This window comes from Olea europaea, unplaced genomic scaffold (assembly GCF_002742605.1).
Source record: "Olea europaea var. sylvestris unplaced genomic scaffold, O_europaea_v1 scaffold1649, whole genome shotgun sequence".
Classification (NCBI taxonomy): domain Eukaryota; kingdom Viridiplantae; phylum Streptophyta; class Magnoliopsida; order Lamiales; family Oleaceae; genus Olea; species Olea europaea.
Genome location: NW_019234147.1, coordinates 36,842 through 45,335, shown reverse-complemented (window position 1 = coordinate 45,335; position 8,494 = coordinate 36,842). Strand labels below are relative to the sequence as shown.

Below are 8,494 nucleotides of genomic sequence, written 5' to 3'. Positions count from 1 at the left end.
CTAATCTTAATAGTGTTGAGGCCGTATATGTAAAGTATAAATTTTTGTCGACATGCACTTTTATCGACGATCAATTTTTTTTTAAGAATTATTTTACCAAGTTGAAATTAAGTTCTTAACATGTAATACTTCTATTTAAGAGTATTTACATGTACCAAAGGTAGAAGTTATTATGTTTAGTACGTGACCCTCGAAGCTTAACTTCGGGGCGTCACACCATTGTTATTTCACTAAATAGATTGAAGTCAAGCCAATAATGTCGAAGCTAATACGCCCTAATTCATATGGAAGAGCATAGTATGCACATTCGGGGTCCCATATTTTTTGGTCACAAGACAATGGAAGGCGATTTGACATCAAATGATGAGAAAATTTTGTGTTGACTAAGAAATTTTTAAGTGGTTCTCAAGCCCCTGCACTAGGAAGTGTTCAAACCCATCAAGATCCTTATTTCTATACATTTTTTAAGTGGGACCTCGAAAGCAATGGGGATCTTTTGGTAGGATCTATACATTTTTTGAGTGGGATCTCGAAAGCAATTGGGATCTTTTGGTCTAAGGATCTTGATGGGTTTGAACACTTCAACCTCGAAACATCGAACGTCTGCAAAAATATTATCAATGATTTCGCTAGCTATCTCTTTGAGTGTATGGTTTGGTTAGGCAATTTACAGTAACGAGTTGTACCCTTCAAATCGACATTTTATCATGTTTATTTGATTTGATAATTTATTATCATTATCTTGTATATTTTTCGGATCTACGATTTATCATGATTGTTCTATCAAATTTACCTTTTGGCTCAGTATTTAACTAATTAATTGATTAATAGCTAGCAATTGGGCTCTATGATCAATATGTTATTATACAAATAAAACAAGGTGTAATTCAAAAGTAATTATCTTCAATAGTTGAAAAGACTACAAATAAAATGACAGTTTTAGCCGCCTCGGAGGAATGATAAAAAATGAGACAACGAAAAATTTACGAATGTATTAGTATCTTGGAAGTTGATAGATGTGTTAGTAGCTCAAGACTCTTCGACATTCCTAGTTCATTCATCATTGTCCATGCCCAGACTGGAAAAATAAAGGCTAGCTTGCGGAGCCTTGATCGTACTATAAATTTCTCCCATTTGATAGTCTCTCTATCTATGGCAAATCACACGAGAGTTCGTCAATAAGATTTTTCTAAGGAAATGGATCATAAGAGGAAAAGGATAGGATAATGGAACATTCAATCCCTTCATTGACAACAACTCACAAAAAAGCTTTTTGTATGGGGGTTATAGATCTTACAGTATCTGGAATGGCAGTTATAGGTCGATAGTGTGAATTACTCTTCAATTATGGTAGAAATGTAAACTAATGATGCCCACTAAGCCTCGAAAGTCATCATTTTTTCATGGACTTAGACATGCCATCCATGCCATCACTAGCGGATCCAACACTTGGTAAGCACCCATGGCCACGCGTGCTAGATCCACCGGGAGCCTTTTTTTTGGGTTGACAGTAAACAAAGCTTTAGGTTATATTGCTGATAATTCACTTTCATTTACAACATTTCTTCTAGCTTGATTGGTTAGAGCTTGCATGCACAACTTGGAAGTCCTGGGTTCGAATTTTTTGCCAACCAATTCATCGTATAATAATTTTAGTTCTACAATTTTTTTTATTTTTTAATATCAAAATTGATGCAATAATGAGGCTACCAGAGGGATTCGAACCTGTGAACTTTTGATAGAGCTATTGAAGACTTAACCATTATGGCACTCCCTGAATTGTGACATTTAATTTAACAAAATAATATATTTTAGATTTTAGCGGTTTTAATGTAATTGTAAATAATCGCACGAATTATACAAAACTTGACAACAATATTATTTAGTATGGTTTATTCTTATAATAGAAGTATATATGTTCACTTTCAATAAAGTAATTGTTATATTTAAATTTTAGGCATTGTTTGATTTTCGTGCATTTTAGAACATATTTTTCTCTTATTTTTAATAATACATTTTTCAATAATAATATTACACATAAAGAAAAAATGTTTTCTTATTTTTAATCACACATTCTCCATCAAATCACTATTTCAAAATGCATTTTTTTTGGAAAAAAAGGGACATCAAAAGAGGTCTTAATATTTTATTGTGACTGACGGTCGATGGTCAATGACCGTCTGTGTTGACTCAAAGTCCTAAATTCACCACTGTGTGCCATCCCCAATCTCCATATTCCCATTATCACTATTCTAGGTAATGATTTTTACTTTGTGGATAGAATTGTTTTGGAAATTTCTCGAAAGTAGCAAAGAACATACTAGAAATGGAGAAAGTGATAACATCAAGGGCTATTTATAGGCATTACACTCGAGATGACAACAGTTGGATTAAAAAATGTAAAATCTCGACAACTCCAATAGATATCCAATTCAGGAACTAGAATATTAAAGTGTCATTTTCGTTTCCAAGTGGTAGACTAGATGTTTCAAACGTTGTCACATCCTTTTTGGTACTTTCGAAGATCATCAATATTTGCATCCAAGCTATCAAGTCAATCCCAATACATCCGATAAGATCATGAACACTATCACATCCAGGCTATGTACATAAGTCTTTGTCTCATATCGATGGATCGGTTCTCTAAAAATGTGCTAGGCCCTCAATAGTCTGAAAGTCGTTCGGCTTTCATGTAATGATCTTCAAATGTTTAAACTAGGGTTAGTGGCTAAACCTTAATATCTTGACTTCTATTATTGTTAATGCCGCCGTATAACTGGTTTAAAGGTCTTCTAGGTCATTATCCATAATTTGCAAATGTTTGGGGTCAGATTTTGAGAGATAAGGCCAAGGCATATTCCGGACTTCAGCTTGTAATTATCCTACACGAAATTTAAATGATGACTAGTTGTAAGTCATTGTTTATTTGAGGCATTTATAATTCTCTTGGCCCAAGCTGATGATAATTCTAAAAGCTAAGACCAGAGGCCACCTCTAAGCTCTTTTTACACAAGCTAGCTTTTCGTAGTTCTATTGTTGAAGTTTGGCTCTTGTTGTATAATTATAGTAATTTGTTGTTGAAAGTTAGCATTTGCCGGTGGTTATCCTTGTGAAGAATTCATAGTTAGGTCTAGCATCTCAGATGAATGTGCTACAACGATTAGTAAGCTGTAAGTCCTCGATGGATCGGCTCATGATTATTTAATGGATAGGAATGGGTTCTCTGTATGTACTTAGTTATTCCAAAAGAATTCCAATCGAATAAGGCAAGTTACCTTAACGAGTGCATGTTTTTGTTTCTGTATAATAGTCAATATTTTGGTTATAACTTTCTATCAAAGAGCTACAACTTTGCTAGAAATTGAATATTTTCAATTGTAACATGTTTTATATAACGTGACTTATACTACAAGTGTATGGTGTCAAGTTTTGTAATGTAATAATGGAGTTAGAGTGTTAAACCAACAGGGATTATAATTTAGTTTTATATTAAGTACTATAATTAAATAGCTCTTATTTTATCTAGAAAATCGAATTATAACATCAATGATTTTAAGCTAATCTAATGATGAATATGGTGATGAAGTCAACAAATAAACGCAAGTTAGAAGAATAAACAAGATAAGAAAGCCTAGGATTATGATTTCAAATAACTATCGGATACGATTTTCAATTACCTAATATCTCTAATCAATTTTCCATGTATATAAGTAAAAATCCTAATGTAATATTATACACCCTCTCTGAGTGCAGGTAAAAATTAATCTTAGAAATTAATTCTAATATCTCTATTCTGAATTAAAATCAAGATTTATTAAGATCATGATTTTTAGATGGAACATGTTTCAAAGAATTTATACTTTCTCTCAAAACCCTAAATTTGAGGTTGAGTTAATATTATGATCGTGCCTAAATTTTTGTCTCTCAATTTTTGGAATTAATTGGCATTTATTCATTTTATTAGTGGCCACTTAATTGAAAGCATTAAAATCAATAACACGAATAAATGGGATGGAAAATTTCATAGAAATAATTAAAATAAATTCAAATCATACTTTCAAGTTTTGGCTAATCAAATCCCAGAAGAATAATTTAGTCCATGATAGAAGCAATGAAATCTATATAATTCATAATGAATAACATCAAGAGAAAAAAGATAAATCTACTTTTTGGATGGTTGAATCAATCTTTCTTGCCAAGTTGCCTTTGCCTCCTTGATTTCATGAATCTTGCTCAGTTGAATTTTCATCCAAATTCTTCTCAATCAATCTCTTTTCCTTGAGCCCTCATCCTCCTTAGTAGGTCTTAAAGTTTGTATTTATGGTAGTTTCAAGACGAGTTAGAGTTGGACAGGGCCGAAAAGATTTTAGAATGACATATTTTCTCTTTTCTCGGGGTTAGCACCACGACACGTAGAGGTTGGCGCTACAGTTTCCAGCTCTGTGATGGTTGTGGGCTTTTCTTGGGTGCCTTATGCTGTATACCATGGCACCCCATGTATTTCCTTCGGCTTATTTGCTCATGCTCTAACCTATTTTCGACTTTTTTTCTCCTTTCATCTCCATTCCGTGCCCACTTACTTGATCAACACTTTAGTTTTATTCCGAGCTCCGAAATATGCCATTTTTTCAAGTTATCTAAACTACAAGATAACATGAACACATATCTAAACACTCAAAAATGTTGAAGAACAAACCGAAAACCATGATTTAGAGGTGCTAGTTCAATGAATGAATTAAACTCATCAAATACCCCCCCCACCCCCCAAACTTAGTATTTTGCTTGTCCTCGGCAAGCACAAAACAACACACCAATAAAGTTAATTATAACACACATAAGACACAAATACACAATTTAGCTGGATAATTTTTTTTATCGATTAGGGGATGAACTTGTTTCTATTGGTCTTAGATAGTCACACAAAATATAGCATGTACGGAATCTGCATTTGTATCCATGTCTCCCTACAATAATTCATCCATCCAAATCATCCTAAAGTTGATTACGGGATGCGAATTTTTGTTTAGTGATTGTTTGGATTCAGCTTCTAGGGTCACTCCCGTAAATATTAAATAATTAATTATAATTGAATTATGAAAGATAAAATTTAAAATCTGAAATTAGATATTAAAAAATCTGTCTCCACGTAATCTTCACTTAGGACAATGAACTCCTTTTTATCTGATGGGTTTGGGCCGGAAAGAGAGCCCGTCTAAACCCTTGCAACAAAATTTTTATAAATTTCGGAAGCTTGAGAAAGCACCCCTCCTCTTGACTGTGGATTCTTCTTCTTCCCCAGGTATAGCTACAGATATTCACTTTTCCTCTGATCTCTCTCTTCTTGTTTCCACGAGAAGGTAACCCATATACTGTTAATCTGTTTATTGGTTCAAATATAATTATTTTTGTGTTTTTTTGACTTTGTTGAGGGTTTTTGGTAGCTATCATATCCATCCAATCAACTCGTATGTACACGATATGTAATTAATCGTGCTTTGAGCTTAAACCCAGGCGAGGTTTTGATTGACTGCGTTTGTGGTGCAGAGGAAAATTGTGAGTTGAATGGCGGGAGGTGGTGCTTCAGCTTCTTCTGCAACGGGGAATGCTGCAGGCGTGAGAATAGTTGTCGCCGGGGATGCGAAGACAGGGAAATCGAGCTTGATAGTCACGGCTGCGGCGGAGAATTTTCCAACCAATGTTCCTCCGCTGTTGCCACCCACCAGGCTGCCGGAAGACATCTACCCGGACCGCATCCCCGTCACCATAATTGATACTTCTTCCAGGTCCCCATTTTCCTGATGGGCTTATTTATGCTTATAATTCCAATTATGTGTAACTGGGTCACTTGTATCTCTATGGCTTTACACAGAAAAAAGTTGAATGAACTAGAGCAACTAATTGAACTTGTGACTTCTTGCTAGCTTTCACCCCACTGTATTGTGATTTTAACTTATTTTTCCTCTTATCTTTCAATTCTTGGCTTGTTACAGTCTTTATGGACTTAGTTTTGATGTTATAAATTGAACTTCAATTATATTAGTGGCTGCATATGCCTAATATCATGTCCAGATTAGGTGTTGAAAATTAATTATGCAGTTGAAACGAATATACAATTACAGGTAATGGTATGCGTCTATGTGTTGTACTAGTCTAAAATCGCACTGCACACACGCAATGCACTTGCAATAGAACTTATTTTGTTCTGTGAAAAATGGTTATTTCACTATTGAATACTACGTGAACACATGGATCTAAAGGTACCTATTTGTAGAAAATACAGGTTTACCATTGCATGTGGTTATGAATTGATAAGTCTGCAAGTATACTCTACGCGATCAATGTACTGAGTTCAAATTTGTTCCCGAGTGGGGTAACTAAATGATCTAGCATTTCATGTGATTTTGCAGCTATGTGATTGTAAAAATAGTGATGTGTTTTTGATTTTTTCTATTTTGACTGCTTGTTACAACTGCATTTACTCTTTTTTTTTTTAATTCCCCCTAAAATTTGTCTGAGTTGATATTTGATCATTTCTATGATTTTTTTGCAAGATGCAGTCCTCAGAATAGAGGTAGGCTTGTTGAAGAACTAATGAAAGCTGATGCAGTTGTTCTAACTTATGCCTGTGATAGACCTGAAACTCTTGATCGGTTGAGTACTTTCTGGCTTCCTGAACTTCGACGATTAGAGGTCTGTTCACGATTGATTAGATTGAAGTTCTGTTTCTGTTTTTCAAATATTGACTTATTATTCTGATTGTTATTTGAGATTTCGAGAATCAGATAAGCACGATTTAGATGTAGAGCCAATGACCTCTCAACAGTTGGCATTGAATTTGGTTTTCTTTCCATTTTATGTTACCTTAATTGGTGCATTTTTCACATGTCTGAGCAGGTTAAGGTGCCAGTTATTGTGGTTGGTTGCATGCTAGATAAGAGGGCCGATCAACACCCTGTTAGTTTAGAACAGGTTATGTCACCAATAATGCAACAATTCCGTGAGATTGAAACCTGTATTGAATGTTCAGCTCTAAATCATATTCAGGTAACATTGAGTGCATTCTCACAATCCATGTCAACATGTTAAGTTTGGATGCAACTGTATACTTATATGGTTTCCATTTTTCTGTTTGCAGATTCCTGAGGTTTTTTACTATGCACAAAAAGCTGTGCTTCATCCAACTTCTCCACTGTTTGATCAGGAACAACAAGTTTTGAAGCCACGATGTGTGAAGGCTTTGAAAAGGATATTCATTCTATGTGATCATGACAGGGATGGTGCCCTCAGTGATGCAGAGTTGAATGACTTCCAGGTTGCTTTTTCGTTTTGTGTATGTGTGGATTTATTAGTGATAAGACAATTTACATCTTTGTATGTGCATTGTTCTGATAATTGGTAGTGATTGGACATGGTTCCTGAAGAATCTCTATCCCTCCGAGCTTACATCCTTCACTAATTGACCAACTTGAAATAATATGGCAATAATAACTACATGCAGGTCAAGTGTTTCAATGCTCCCTTACAACCATCTGAAATAGTAGGCGTTAAGAGGGTTGTGCAAGAGAAACTGCGGGAAGGTGTTAATGATCGTGGTCTTACATTAACGGGTTTCCTATTTCTCCATGCACTTTTTATTGAGAAGGGGCGTTTGGAGACAACATGGACTGTCCTAAGAAAATTTGGTTACAATAATAAAATCAGACTCCGTGATGATCAGCTTTCACTTCCAATGAAGAGTTACCCTGATCAGGTAAGCTATCATGCAGATAAATTTGGCTATTATTATGTAAGTTTTTATATGTAATTTTGGAAGATGTTTTTCATTTGTTCTGGTCGAGTCACTTATTAATCTGTATGCTATCATTGCTTTCGGAACTTCCTTTTTTCAATATCATACATATCAAAATCATAATGGAATCTTCAGTTGATTCCACTCACTTGAATTTTATGATGTACCTTATCATTTCATTCCAAATTATGATGGTTCTGCTATTTTCTTGAACTTAACTCACTGAAATTTTAATATACTACATTTGGTTAAACAAGTAACTTATTTCTTGTTTTCAACCTTTTCATTATTGGGTCACTTGGGAAATTCAAGTTAAGGTAATGGATTTCCATCCTATATTACGTTCATAACTAACTGAACAAATATAATAAACAATAACCTCATTCCACTGCTGAGTGTTAAGATAGAGACCAATTCCTTTAAATTTAACCTCGATATTCCTATATCTTGTAGTTATGGAATTATTTTGAGATGGATTAGTTGCTTACATTTTTCTAGATGATAGTGACCAACCACATTGACCTTTTCTTAGTTTTTCTCTTATATCATTTAGTCATCAATGATATGCTAGTTGTATTTTTAACTTTTTTATTTTCCCTATTTCATTTGTTTGGTTTCTCTGTATCCTTCCGCTCCATTTAATTTATTGTTATAATTAACCCCAAATTTCCTCTAATCATTAGTAATTTGCACCCTTATTGGCCG

The 8,494-nt window shown here is 34.3% G+C and overlaps 1 pseudogene; it reads left to right on the top strand.

Moving 5' to 3' along the window:
* The first annotated feature begins 5,247 nt into the window (after positions 1-5,247).
* The window catches only part of LOC111377374, a 19,698-nt pseudogene continuing 16,451 nt past the window's right edge, over positions 5,248-8,494 (top strand).